Below are 15,821 nucleotides of genomic sequence, written 5' to 3'. Positions count from 1 at the left end.
ACCAGGAACACCCCATAAGACCCTACGTATACCGGGAACACCCACAAGTCCTGCCATATACCGGAACACCCCACAGGACCCGCTGTATTTTGGAAGCGCCCTGCCATACACCGGGAATACCCCACAATACCTGCCGTATACCGGGAACATCCCACAAGACCTGCTGTATACCGGGAATACCCCAGAAGACCTGCCGTATACCGGGAACACCCCACAAGACCTTCCAGATACTGGGAACACTCTACAAGACCTGCTGTTTACCGGGAACACCCCACAAGTCCTGCTGTATACCAGGAACACTCCATAAGACCAGCCGCATACCGGGAACACCCCACAAGACCTGGCGTATACCGGGAATACCCCACAAGACCTGACGTATACCGGGAATACCCTACAAGACCTTTCGTATACCGGGAATACCCCACAACACCTGCTGTATACCGGGAACACCCCACAAGAACTGCTGTATACTGGGAAGACCCCACAAGCCCTACCGTATACCTGGAGCACCCTAAAAAAAATCTGCCATATACTGGAAACACATCACAAGACCTGCCGAATACCGGGAATACCCCAGAAGACCTGCCGTATACCAGGAACACCCCACAAGACCTGCCAGATACTGGGAACACTCTACAAGACCTGCTGTATAATGGGAAAATCCCACAAGACCTGCCGTATACCGGGAACACCTCACAAGACCTGCTGTATACCGGGAACACCTCACAAGTCCTGCTGTATACCGGGAACACTCCATAAGACCCACTGTATACCGTGAACACCCCACAAGACTCGCCGTATACCGGGAACACCCCACAAGACCTGCCGTATACCGGGAACACCCCACAAGACCTGCCGTATACCGGGAACACCCCACACGACCTGCCGTATACAGGGAACACCCCACAAGACCTGCTGTATACTGGGAAGACCCCACAAGACCTACCGTATACCTGGAGCACCCTACAAGACCTGCCATATTCTATAAACACCCCACAAGACCTGCCGTATACCGGGAACACCCCACAAGTCCTGCTGTATACCAAGAACACTCCATAAGACCCGCCGTATACCGGGAACACCCCACGAGACCCGCTGTATATCGGGAACACCCCCACAAGACCTGCCGTATACCGGGAACACCCCACAAGACCTGCCGTATACCGGGAACACCCCACAAGACCTGCTGTATACTGGGAAGACCCCACAAGCTCTACCGCATACCTGGAGCACACTAAAAAATCTGCCATATACTGGGAACTCCCCACAAGACCTGCCGTATACCGGGAATACCCCAGAAGTACTGTCGTATACCGGGAACACCCCACAAGACCTGCCAGATACTGGGAACACTCTACAAGACTTGCTGTATACCGGGAATACCCCAGAAGACCTGCCGTATACCGGGAACACCTCATACGACCTGCTGTATACCGGGAACACCCCATAAGACCCTACGTATACCGGGATCACCCACAAGTCCTGCCATATACCGGAACACCCCACAGGACCCGCCGTATTTTGGAAGCGCTCTACAAGACCTGCCATACACCGGGAATACCCCACAAGACCAGCCATATACCGGGAACACCCCACAAGCGCTGCTGTATACTGGGAAGACCCCACAAGACCTGCTGTATACCGGGAATACCCCAGAAGACCTGCCGTATACCGGGAACACCCCACAAGACCTTCCAGATACTGGGAATACTCTACAAGACCTGCTGTATACCGGGAACACCCCACAAGTCCTGCTGTATACCAGGAACACTCTACAAGACCCGCCGTATACCGGGAAAACCCCACAAGACCTGCCGTATACCGGGAATACCCCACAAGACCTTGCGTATACCGGGAATACCCTACAAGACCTTTCATATACCGGGAACACCCCACAAGACCTGCTGTATACTGGGAAGACCCCACAAGACCTACCGTATACCTGGAGCACCCTACAAGACCTGCCATATACTATAAACACCCTACAAGACCTGCCGTATACCGGGAACACCCCACAAGTCCTGCTGTATACCGGGAACACCCCACAAGACCCGCTGTATAACGGGAACACCCCACAAGACCTGCTGTATACTGGGAAGACCCCATAAGCTCTACCGTATACCTGGAGCACACTAAAAAATCTGCCATATACTGGGAACTCCCCACAAGACCTGCTGTATACTGGGAAGACCCCATAAGCTCTACCGTATACCTGGAGCACACTAAAAAATCTGCCATATACCGGGAACACCCCACAAGATCTGCTGTATACCGGGAACACCCCACAAGTCCTGCTGTATACCAGTAACACTCCATAAGACCCGCTGTATACCGTGATCACCACACAAGACTCGCCGTATAACGGGAACACCCTACAAGACCTGCCGTATACCGGGAACACCCCACAAGACCTGCCATATACCGGGAACACCCCACAAGACCTGCTGTATACTGGGAAGACCCCACAAGACCTACCGTATACCTGGAGCACCCTACAAGACCTGCCATATACTATAAACACCCCACAAGACCTGCCGTATATTGGGAACACCCCACAAGTCCTGCTGTATTCCAGGAACACTCCATAAGACCCGCTGTATACCGGGAACACCCCACAAGACCCGCTGTATAACGGTAACACCCCACAAGACCTTCTGTATACCGGGAACACCCCATAAGACCTGCCATATACCGGGAACACCCCACAAGACCTGCTGTATACTGGGAACACCCCAGAAGACCTGCCGTATACCGAGAACACCCCACAAGACCTGCCGTATACCGAGAACACCTCACAAGACCTGCCGTATACCGAGAACACCCCACACGACCTGCCGTATACCGGGAACACCCCACAAGACCTGCTGTATAACGGGAACACCCCACAAGACCTACTGTATACCGGGAACACCCCACAAGACCTGCCGTATACCGGGAACACCCCACAAGACCTGCTGTATACTTGGAAGACCCCATAAGCTCTACCGTATACCTGGAGCACACTAAAAAATCTGCCATATACTGAAAACTCCCCACAAGACCTGCCGTATACCGAGAATACCCAAGAAGACCTGTCTTAGACCGGGAACACCCCACAAGATCTGCTGTATACCGGGAACACCCCATAAGACCCGCTGTATACCGTGAACACCCCACAAGACTCGCCGTATAACGGGAACACCCCACAAGACCTGCCGTATACCGGGAACACCCCACAAGACATGCCGTATACCGGGAACACCCCACATGACCTGCCATATACAGGGAACACCCCACAAGACCTGCTGTATACTGGGAAGACCCCACAAGACCTACCGTATACCTGGAGCACTCTACAAGACCTGCCATATACTATAAACACCCCACAAGACCGGCCGTATACCGGGAACACCCCACAAGTCCTGCTGTATTCCAGGAACACTCCATAAGACCCGCCGTATACCGGGAACACCCCACAAGACCCGCTGTATAACGGGAACACCCCACAAGACCTGCCGTATACCGGGAACACCCCACAAGTCCTGCCGTATAGCAGGAACACCCCACAAGACCTTCTGTATACTGGGAACTCCCCAGAAGACCTGCTGTATACTGGGAACTCCCCAGAAGACCTGCCGTATACCGAGAACACCCCACAAGACCTGCCGTATACCGAGAACACCTCACAAGACCTGCCGTATACCGGGAACACCCCACAAGACCTGCTGTATACTGGGAACTCCCCAGAAGACCTGCTGTATACTGGGAACTCCCCAGAAGACCTGCTGTATACCGAGAACACCTCACAAGACCTGCCGTATACCAGGAACACCCCACACGACCTGCTGTATACTGGGAACACCCCACAAGACCTGCCGTATACTGGGCACACCCCACAATTCCTGCCGTATACCGGAACACCCCACAGGACCCGCCGTATATTGGGAGTGTCGTACAAGACCTTCCGTATACCGGGAACACCCCACGCAACCTGCTGTATACCGGGAACACCCCATAAGACCCTTAGTATACCGGGAACACCCCACAAGTCCTGCCGTATACCGGAACACCCCACAGGACCCGCCGTATATTGGAAGCACCCTTCAAGACCTGCCGTATACTGGGAACACCCCACGCTACCTGCTGTATACCAGGAGCACCCCACAAGACCTGCCGTATACCAGGAACACCCCATAAGACCCTCCGTATACCGGGAACACCCCACAAGACCTGCCACATAGCGACATACCAGGAATACCCCACAAGACCTGCCGAATACCGGGAACACCCCACATGACCTGCTGTATACTGGGAAGACCCCACAAGCTCTACCGTATACCTGGAGCACACTAAAAAATCTGCCATATACTGGGAACTCCCCACAAGACCTGCCGTATACCGGGAATACCCCAGAAGACCTACCGTATACCGGGAACACCCCACAAGACCTGCCAGATACTGGGAACACTCTACAAGACCTGATGTATACCTGGAATACCCCAGAAGACCTGCCGTATACCGGGAACACCCCACAAGACCTGCTGCATGCCGGGAACACCCCACAAGTCCTGCTGTATACCAGGAACACTCCATAAGACCCGCCGTATACCGGGAACACCCCACAAGACCCGCCGTATAACGGGAACACCCCACAAGACCTTCCGTATACCGGGAACACCCCACAAGATCTGCCGTATACCGGGAACACCCCACATGACCTGCCGTATACAGGGAACACCCCACAAGACCTGCTGTATGCTGGGAAGACCCCACAAGACCTACCGTATACCTGGAGCACCCTACAAGACCTGCCATATACTGGAAACATCCCACAAGAGCAGCCACAAACTGCGAACACGCCGCAAGACCTCCCGTATACCGGGAACATCCCACAAGTCCTGCTGTATACCAGGAACATCCCACAAGACCCGCCGTATACCGGGAACACCCCACAAGACCCGCCGTATACTGGGAACAGCCCACAAGACCCTCCGTATACTGGGAACACCCCACAAGACCTGGCGTATACCGGGAATACCCCAGAAGACCTGCCGTATACCGGGAACACCCCACAAGACCTGCCAGATACTGGGAACACTCTACAAGACCTGCTGTATACCGGGAATACCCCAGAAGACCTGCCATATACAGGGAACACCCCACAAGACCTGCTGTATACTGGGAACACCCCACAAGTCCTGCTGTATACCAGGAACACTCCGTAAGACCCGCCGTATACCCGGAACACCCCAGAAGACCCGCCGTATACCGGGAAAACCCCAGAAGACCTGCCGCATACCGGGAACACCCCACAAGACCTGGCGTATACCGGGAATACCCTATAAGACCCTTCGTATACCGGGAATACCCCACAAGACCTGCCGTATGCCTGGAGCACCCTACAAGACCTGCCATATGCTGGGAACACCCCACAAGAACTGTCATATACGGGGAACACCCTACAAGACCTGGCGTATACCTGGAGTGCCCTAGAAGACCTGCGATATACCGGGAACACCCCACAAGACCTGCCGTATACCGGGAACACCCCACAAGACCGTCCATATATCATGGGAACACCCTACAAAACCTGCCATATACTGGGATCACCCTACAAGACCCTACAAGCGGGGGTCCGTTGAGATTGTGAATTTTTAGCTTCACGTTAATCCACAGAGGTATCTAGCTGTAAGGTTATCCACCATCCCCCGTTACATCTGCGCACAAGAATGCAGAACAGAATGGACGTGTGAGTTTGTGGTTCAGTTACTCAGAAATGAGGCTCTGGGAAAATGGTGCAGGACGCGGCGAGAGGAGGCCCTCCTGGTCTAGACCCATTTACTCCAAGGCCGGTGCAGCGGAGGAGCCCTCTACCTCCAGCCCCCTCTGCTTGGGTTTCCTGTGGTTAGAGTATTTTCGCTCCTCCGACAGCCTCTACAAGAATCTAAAAAGTTTCTCTGAAAACACTTCTACAAAACAAAACTCATTTCCTCTTTCCAAAATAGCAAACAAAAAGTGAACTACTTGTAGATAAAGAGTGCGAGCACGATCCTGTGAGGTCGCTGACACGCATCTGCTCCACCAGTAGACTAAGGAGGGACCTTTACTAGGACTTGGTGGTTCTGGATTTTGATTGTCAGGATCCAAGAAGATAATAAAGAAACTGATCATCAGGATTAGCCATGACGCCTGGAGCATCACAGTCTTCCTTCTTGTAGCTAAGAAGAGTCTTCCGGCAGCTCTCTCTCCCCTCTCGCAGCATGAATCTAAGCATACAGCCACACAATTGTGTTCATAAATAATCTCTTTAAGACCATGGTCACTTGTATGAAAACGCTACAGTTTTTTTTTTGCAGGTATCAGCATCAAAATGTACAAAAACAATCTATTTTGATTATTGTCTTTCTTTTGTTGCTTTTTCCACTTTTTTTTACGCGCTTTTGGTGGAAATTTAACCTAACTTTTTTTAATAGAATTTTTTTGTGCTGAAAGGCTGGGATTCTACACTTCAAAACAAAATGTATTTTACATGCTTTTTTTTCAGGATCCTCATCGAAGTTTAGAGAGAAAAAAATGAAGCAGCAGCTACTGGCAGAAAATTAACTTATATCCTCCCTGCAGCCGCTCGCTTCCAGTCATCTACTTAAAAGGGTTTTGCAGAGCTCAGATGCCGGTATGGAGAAGCCACTGTGCCTGAGTAATCCATGAATGGGGCGTTTGCCCTTAATTGTGGTCATTAATAGGGGTCCATAAAATCCAAGGAAAATCCCTTTAAGTCAAATATTAAAAGGCTTGTCTCAGACAAGAAACAATCATGTAATTTTATTGCACAAACAGCGCCACCCTTGTTTATAGGCCGGGTATGTAATTGCAGCTTGGCTCCATTTGGTGATTCCAGACGCAGCCGATGGACACGTGGGGAATAGTTTTAGGAGTGAAGAGTCCATATTTGTTTTCTTTAACTTTTCGTTCATTTTTTTCCCCCAGCTGCAGCTGTATGACTCTCACGCCTCACATTGAATTTCAGTTTTCATGTCGTGAGACTTGTGGATAAACTTTTCTGTCTGGAATGTGAAAATTGCACAATAAGTTTTGTTGCAGAAATCAAAATTTTCCAGAAATTCATTGACTATCCAGAAGTTTTACGTGATGGGTAAAGGTCAGTCTGGACGGGATTAATCGATCGTCAGGGTAAAACGCAATGACGGCCGAGCACCATAAATCCCGAGAAATCTAGGAAGTAAAAGGGAAAGTCTGACATCTGCTTCTCCTATGTCACTACCAACGGCCGCTGATAAGGGACATGTTGTATTACATTAGATAGCACGCAACAATGGATCGCTGGAAGACAAAGCCGTATGTCCTACTGGGGTATATGGACAGCAGAAAGGGGCATGCCAGGACCCCCACTATTATCAAGACATTGCAAGGACTCCTGCATGGGCCCCATGTCATACTGCAATATTGTTGGAGGAAGGGAAACTACATTTACCAAGGGGTTTTCTACAAGAGACAATCCCTTTAACATAGCATATACTTTATGTCTGTGCCCCTATAATGAAAGCGCCCCCATGAACAGTGCCATACACAGAGCCAGGGTGCTCCCATAGACAGAATCAGAAAGGCCCTTAAATTGATATTCCCATCCCTGCCATTCGTAGCTGAGATGGAAAGAATGAGAACTTCCAAAAAGTGAATGGGATTGATGGAAACAGCCATAAATGGGAACAGTGACGATGATAAAACGTTGTGGAACTAATGGCACCATATAAGTGAACAAACTTAATAAATGAATGGCTGGTAGGGGAATATCCCTTTAAAGACAGCTAGAGTACCTCCATAAGCAGTGCCAGGTTGCACCCAAAAACAGTGCACACCGATGTAACCCCATGATAATCCCAAAATAGCTTTATACACCGTATCACAGTGCCCCTGTCAATCCAGGGAGACAATGGACCATGTCTAGGCTGAGTTCACACATTGCAGCACACTGTGCCCGTGATGTGCTTTTTTTTTTTTTTCCAGAATTGCAACACATTTTTGGAAAGCCGCAGCAAACAATTGCACCATGGCTGCAACGCTTTATCACAGCCGCAATAACAAAAACGACAGATATACACTGATCAGCCATGACATTAATGCCATCTGAGGAGTCGCTCAGGTCCGGACATTTGTCTGTTCTTCCTGCTACCAACACATCAACTTCTAGAACTGCCCGGTCCCTCGCTGATAATATTCCCCTGACAGGCGCCATTTTCACCGGACAATCAATGTTATGGCTTCACCTGTCAGTGGTGGTCGGTGGATATGGCCAGTGTTGGCCTCTCCTGCCCGCGGCCAGCACTGCTGCTTTCCCCCTCTTGGCCGCCATCTTTTACTGCCAACACTTCAATATCTAATAGTTTTTACATCTACTTAAAATAGACTCCGCGGAGAGGGCAGGATTCTGCCAACTTATAAAGTATGCGCCACCTTACAGGTAGTGCCGCGTATAAAGAAAATATGACAGATAATGATTACATTCAATGGGGTAATAATGGTCTGTAACAAGAAAACCCCTTAAAGTGTAATCACAGGAGCCACAATAACAATAGTAATAAAAACAGAGATAGCTGTGGACCCGCGGCGACTACGGAGCAGGTGACACAACAAGGACAGGTGCGCAGCCAAATCCTCCGGAAATAGGACAGGTAATAAAGGGCAGTGGACAGGTGCGCCGCGCCGCCACACGCCTGATCTGTGCAAGGTCATAGACGTCCACCCTACTGTATATCTGGTGCCCGGCTCTGTCACTGATTAACATGTCCTTCCTTCCACCAACACCGCTCTGCAGGATTTTTTTTATTAATATTCCTGTACTGATAAGGAGCCGGTCTGAAAATTAATAAGATCTACCTTTATTCATCAGCATTGGTTCCACTGGAGCTTCAAATCTAATTTCCCTGCCAGGAAGATTCATAGGATAATTGTAAATTGCGACGTATAAGATCATTAGATTCTTCTGACGCACCCCCAGGGCCGTGGGGTGCTCGACAGCCGGGCCTCTGGCTGCTTGCAGGGGATATCACGGTGGCTGGCCCGGTCCGTGACCCAGGGTGGTCAGTAAAAAGGGGGGGGGGATTATTATATGAGATTGGAAAGTTCGTGACGCCACCTGTGGTACCTGGTGAAGATCACCAGCGCTGCAACAGTCCTCTGAGGCAGATGTTAGGGCAGCTTGTGATGGGACGGCTCCCCACAGGTGGAGCAGGCCTCAGGGCAGTGTAGGTGAATGGTGGTTGCGCTGGGCGTTGTAGTGTGTGACGCCCAGCTGCGCTTGGTATCACAGATCCTGGAAGAGTACATTGATGGATTCCTCCACAAGAGGCCCCCATAACTATTCACACATCTCCACCTTCCACCTCAGACCACCAGAGGGAGCCCGTTAGGGATAGATAAATAGGGAAGGTGGAGCCAGGCAGCAGTCAGTCAGAGTCTAGTTCAGTCTGGTTTAGCAGTGAGTCCAGTACCGCCTGAGAAGAGTTACCTCAGAGGACAAAAGCCTGCTCCCGCTCCTGCAATTGCTATCCTGCAGTGGAGCTTATCCAGAACAAGACTCCGTGTAGCTCAGAGTAGTGAACTTTAGGTGTGCCGGCGCCATAAGATCGGTGAAGCACGGAAAGCTGCCGTTAGTGTGAGTAGCCTAGTGAGGGCCCGAGTAGGCCGAAGGCGAGTGGAAAGTGAGTAACATAGGGGGCAGAGGAGCTTAACTAGCTCACCCCGAAGATTTACCGGACACCGGGTCCGAAGTTTACTGGGATCTCTATGACCCAGTAAGGCATAACCGGAATCCCTGGAGAATTATAAGTCCCAGGATCGCTAAAGTGCTGATACGTACCAGAGCCAGGAGACACATAGGCCCCGCAAGCTGAGGAGCGTGTACTCCAAGGAAAGGCCCTACCACAAGGTCAGCCAGCGCAGGACAGAGACAAAGTTAGGCCTAGCTCCAGGCAGGTCAGAAACTTACTACACAGAGGCAAGAGACAGGAGGCCCAAAACCAGCTCATTTGGGGAGGATCCTGACGTGCACCCTTCACCCTACAGTGCTCCGGGACGTGCCTGAATTTCCATCTGTAAAAGGTACTGAAGTGACTATCGTGTCTGTCCCTGTTCTTGCTTTGACTCGGCTGGGTCTCGCCTGTCCTGCATCCCCCTTCATACACTGCCCTGAGGCCCAGCTCCACCTGTGGGGAGCTGTACCATCCAGCTGCCTTATCATCGGCCTCAGCGGACTGCGCAGTGCTGGTGATTCTCACCAGATACCACAGGTGGCGTCACGAACTTTTATAAAAATTAGTAATTATCAACTTTTTTAAAGAGTGACCCCAGGGTACGGGCCCGGGAGCCGACCACCGCGATACCTCTAAGGCCAAGGCCCGGGTACCGAGTCATCCCCATTCCCCTGGGCTAGTCATCTCTCCTGGCGTCACGAACAGGATCACGTGCCCGCTGCAACGACGGAGTGTTATGCCCGTTGCCACCGGGTACTGTGCATCTTTATTCTGAACTGTGTACGTGAAGTTGTGGTGAAGATTGCCGCCATTGTTGGGCCACCGAGCGAGAAGAAGGACGTAACCGCGGGAAAATTAGGGGCGTACCTGCAAAAGAGCGCGAAGTCCGGACACGCCCCACGCCTCGATGTCAAATCGGGAAGCGCCAGGTACTGTAAGGAGTATTGCTGAACGCTCTCACGTAGGACGCAAGGTCCTGAAGACAACCGTCACCTGCGGAGCTGCGGCCTACCGGAAGAAAAACTAGAAGGTAGGCCACGGTTAACTGGGGGGGCGCCAAGATGTCCGACGAACAGCAGAACGCCGACTTGCCGGTTAATGTCCCTGAAGTTCAGCCCGCGCCCGATGATGAGCAGGCCGAAGCCGCCGCTCCACCAGCAGCGCCTGTAACACCTGTCATTCCTATGACTTTACCGTACATTCCTGGAGCAAAGTGGCGTCACGAACTTTTATAAAAATTAGTAATTATCCACCTTTTTAAAGAGTGACCCCAGGGTACGGGCCTGGGAGCCGACCACCGCGATATCCCTAAGGCCAAGGCCCAGGTACCAAGTCATCCCCATTCCCCTGGGCTAGTCAAGTGCAGGGGGGAACAATGGCACCGATGAAAGGATGGACGGAGGCAGTGCAGTGCAGTCATCCGAGATTTTACTCACAGTTCTTAAGACACTTCACAGGTGCACTGTACAGGTAAAGGCCTCCCGCGTCGCGCTGCATTCACCGGGCTGGGGTTCAATCCTTCCTCAGGCTGCTTGGGAATACCTGGCAGAACCCCACTTTCTTGTGTTCCTATTTTGACCGTCTTCACACTGGTCTTTCTCCCTCCTGCCCTGCGCTGCCCACTCTCAGTCCTGTTCAGGTACTCTGAAGTCCCTCCTGTCCGTCGGAGTTACACAGACTTGCTTGACCCTCAGGGGATTAGAATGCGGCTACGATCCCTCTGTCTTCTGGCAGATGCGAGGCGTACGGGTGCCGTCCTGCACGCGCCGTACCCCCTGGGATCCCTTCTTAGAACGGAGCCTACTCCCTGCTCCCCTCCTGGGCCTCCTTACCTGGCCCTACTTGTGGAGCAGATCTCCTAATGAGACTCTGCTCCCGGACTGTTCTTCTGAACTGTCCCGAGCTGTTCTTCTGAACTGCTCCCTAGAACTCAGCTGCCACCTTAAGATGGCTTCCCTATTTATACTCCTACTAAAGTGCTCCCTCTAAATACTTCCTCCACCCACACCCACTACTGGTTCCCCCTACCTTTGGGTTCCCCCCACTCCAGCCAGGGTCAGGGCTCAGCAGCTGCGCTCTGCATGTTGCACCTCCAGCCGGCCTGGAGCAATGTAGTGTTGGATGCAGGTGTTTGGGGTTCCATGAAGCACTCCCGCCTTACCTGAGAGAAGGGAGACACCACACCTCTGGGTGAGGTGCAGTACCTCTGTGGCGACTGAACTCTCAGGGGCGCCACATTCTCCCCCGGTAAAACACAGCACGTCCATGGGCTGGAACAAAGCAAAACAGGGATATATTGACACACAAAATTTTAAGATGCATCCGCATATAAGATTATAAAAACATTTCTTCCCTTTATGGGAGGCACATCACTTTAACGTTGCAAGTTACATTTTTAGAAACATTTTAAAACTTTCTTAAATAACATCCTTCTTCTCCATAAGTGCAACAGGTAGCAGCATGAGGGACCCGTCCGCAAACCCTCAACGTAGGCCCTGGGCGTGGCTGCAGGGCATGGGTGATCCTAGATTCGGACCACGGCTTCCGCCACGCCAAACGGGTTTTTGTTCTGTGGTCATGGTCATTACTATAAAACCAATAGGGTGCACTTTAAGAAGTGCAGAACTATTTACAACTTTAACGTCCGGCTGTTCACAGTCCCCAGCCTGTATACCCTGACGGGTAGCAATAGAAACTTACACTCAAAACATTATTCTCAACTTTAACTACTACACCCTTCCGGATGACTATTTAAACAATGTTCAGTCCCACTTGTTGGCTCAATAGTGGGGACCCCGCCTGGGGTACTCTTCATTCTTCCCAGACCCAGCCGGGTCATGAGGGATTTCCTGCAGGGGTGTGTCCTTGCTGACACGATACACATGCAGGGCGTACCAGCCACGTTCACCATGGTGCCGGGTGAACGTGACACGCTCTCCCGGATACGGGTTCCGGTCGGGATGGCCTTCCTCCAGCTCGGGCTCCACATCCCGCCGGTTGACAAATATGTCCCTATTGAAGTCGGGACTGCGGATAAAGCCCCAGCCAGCCTTCAGATTGAACTTAACTATGAGGCCTTCCTCACGGGGGCTGGGGTGGGCTGACTCCGCCTGGCGGACCTGCGCCTTTGCGGCCTTATCTCGGGCCTCCAGGCGCTCACTGCGCGCCGCCTGCGCTCGTCGCTCCTTCTCAAGTTGCCGGAGCTCCTGCTTGCAGATCTCCTGCCTTCGTAATGCTTCGGCCTCGGTCTCCCGCGGGAACCCCATCAGATCCCCCCCCCCCCCCGGTTGTCCCAGCGTAACTCCACTCCACTGGTATAAGCAACCGGGGGTGCTGGTGTCGGGAGCAGCAGGTACGGCTGCTGGTCCTCCATCCGGGCGGACCAGTCGAAGGCCGGCGCGCCGCACACCCACTCGGGTGCTGGAGGTGGAGGCGCCGGGAAGGCATCGAGTAGCAGGCCTGTGGCTTCAGCGCCCGCGGATGGAGGCTCTTGATGGGCACTATATAGGAGGTCCTCCGGTGCAGCGCCCGGGGGTGGAGGTTCCGGGAAGGCACTAGATGGGGGATCCTCTGGTTCCGCGCCCGGGGGTGGAGGTTCTGGGCTACACAGCTGTTCCAGCCAGGGCACGGCAGCATACGGCAAAGGCTGGGGGAAGAGGCCCAGGAGCAGGTCGGCGCTGGCAGCGCCCGGGATTGAGGATTCTCTCCTACCTGCTCCTGTACTCCATACGGCCTCCTGGTTCTCCGCGGGCTCCGCCAGGGATGGGGTGCGGCTGCTGGCATTCGGTGTCACTTTCTGCCGTGCCGCCAACTTTTCCAGCAGCTCGCTTCTCCACCTTGCGACCGCTGCCTGCTGGGCTTGCTCCACCTGTTGGCCCAGCTCGAGGACCTCGCTCTGGAGGAACTCCACGTCCTCCGGGGACAATTTTTCCACTTCTCCCTCTATGGTGAGGTGGGTCACTTGATGCTGCGGCAGGCCAGAGGCGGAGGCTGGGCTTTTGCTTCCTTCCATGCTGGCTGCCGGGTGCAGTCTGGCTAGACTGGTTGAGACCACACGCTGTCTCCATTCCTTCTCTCCACCTCCTCTCTTCTTTCGGGGGCGGTCCCATGGCGATTTGCTGTCGGTCACTCCCTGTGACGACCTCCCTGCCTTGACGGACACATCTATGCGGACAGTCACTGTTGCAAGGGGCATGGTGTGCTTTTGGCGCCATTCTGGGACCCGGCTCACGATGGGAGGTTCCATACTGTTGTCTTTGATCACGCACATAATGGCGCCCGTTCTTCTGGGGCGGGCGCCACATTCAATAACATCATACAATTCTTTAGGCACACTTCACCCGCCGGTACGGGCTGGTCACGTATCCTGTTCGTGACGCCAGAGCTGACGCGCCCCCAGGGCCGTGGGGTACTCGGCAGCCGGGCCTCTGGCTGCTTGCAGGGGATATCACGGTGGCTGGCCCGGTCCGTGACCCAGGGCGGTCAGTAGAAAGGGGGGGGATTATGATATGGGATTGGAAAGTTTGTGACGCCACCTGTGGTGTCTGGTGAGGATCACCAGCGCTGCAACAGTCCTCTGAGGCAGATGTTAGGGCAGCTTGTGATGGGACTGCTCCCCACAGGTGGAGCAGGCCTCAGGGCAGTGTAGGTGAATGGTGGTTGCGCTGGGCGTTGTAGTGCAGGGGGGAACAATGGCGCCAATGAAAGGATGGATGGAGGCAGTGCAGTGCAGTCATCCGAGATTTTACTCACAGTTCTTAAGACACTTCACAGGTGCACTGTACAGGTAAAGGCCTCCTGCGTCGCTCTGCGTTCACCGGGCAGGGGTTCAATCCTTCCTCAGGCTGCTTGGGAATACCTGGCAGAACCCCACTTTCTCGTGTTCCTATTTTGACCATCTTCACACTGGTCTTTCTCCCTCCTGCCCTGCGCTGCCCACTCTCAGTCCTGTTCAGGTACTCTGAAGTCCCTCCTCTTCGTCGGAGTTACACAGACTTGCTTGACCCTCAGGGGACTAAAATGCAGCTACGATCCCTCTGTCTTCTGGCAGATGCGGGGCGTACGGGTGCCGTCCTGCACGCGCCGTACCCCCTGGGATCCCTTCTTAGAATGGAGCCTACTCCCTGCTCCCCTCCTGGGCCTCCTTACCTGGCCCTACTTGTGGAGCAGATCTCCTAATGAGACTCTGCTTCCGGACTGTTCTTCTGAACTGTCCCGAGCTGTTCTTCTGAACTGCTCCCTAGAACTCAGCTGCCATCGTAAGATGGCTTCCCTATTTATACTCCTACTAAAGTGCTCCATCTAACTACTTCCTCCACCCACACCCACTACTGGTTCCCCCTACCTTTGGGTTCCCCCCACTCCAGCCAGGGTCAGGGCTCAGCAGCTGCGCTCTGCATGTTGCCCTACCAGCCGGCCTGGAGCAGTGTAGTGTTGGATGCAGGTGTTTGGGGTTCCGTGCAGCACTCCCTCCTTACCTGAGAGAAGGGAGACACCACACCTCTGGGTTAGGTGCAGTACCTCTGTGGCGACTGAACCCTCAGGGGCGCCACACTTCCATCTAATAAACATTGTAGAATTAGATTCCTTTTCCCTTCCTCTCCCACCTACAGGGTCTAAATATGGTCCAGTATGTCCAGTCCTTCCCGGCCCCATAAACCGGCTAAGTGCCCACCAGGGATGGCGCTCAAAATTATAACAACTGGTTTGTGTGTCACAAGATATAGTGTGATCCTCAGTGCCCCCTGAAATGTCATCCCACATCAGCCACGGACAGCAACAATGCCCCCTCCAGTGTAAACCACAATGGGCTCTCCAGTATAAGTCATGGTGGCCCCTCTAGTGTCGGTTTAATTCTTCCTATAGGTGCCCTCATGTGTGTCAGATGCAGGGTAGTCTCCACTATAAGCCACGGTGCCACCTCCAGTGTAAGCTTCAGTGCCCCCTAAGTGTCATCCATAGAGCCCCTTCATTGTAAGCTACCATGCCCCCTAAGTGTCAGCCTTGGTGCCCCCTCTAGTTCTCTACTACCAACAGGTAAATGGAGTGGAAAAAGACTTGGTAGAAGGGAAA

This window comes from Phyllobates terribilis, unplaced genomic scaffold, assembly GCF_046119375.1.
Source record: "Phyllobates terribilis strain yellow unplaced genomic scaffold, ASM4611937v1 Scaffold_12__6_contigs__length_324123572, whole genome shotgun sequence".
Taxonomy (NCBI): domain Eukaryota; kingdom Metazoa; phylum Chordata; class Amphibia; order Anura; family Dendrobatidae; genus Phyllobates; species Phyllobates terribilis.
The sequence above is the reverse complement of the archived record's forward strand: the minus strand, read 5'-3'. Positions refer to the sequence as shown.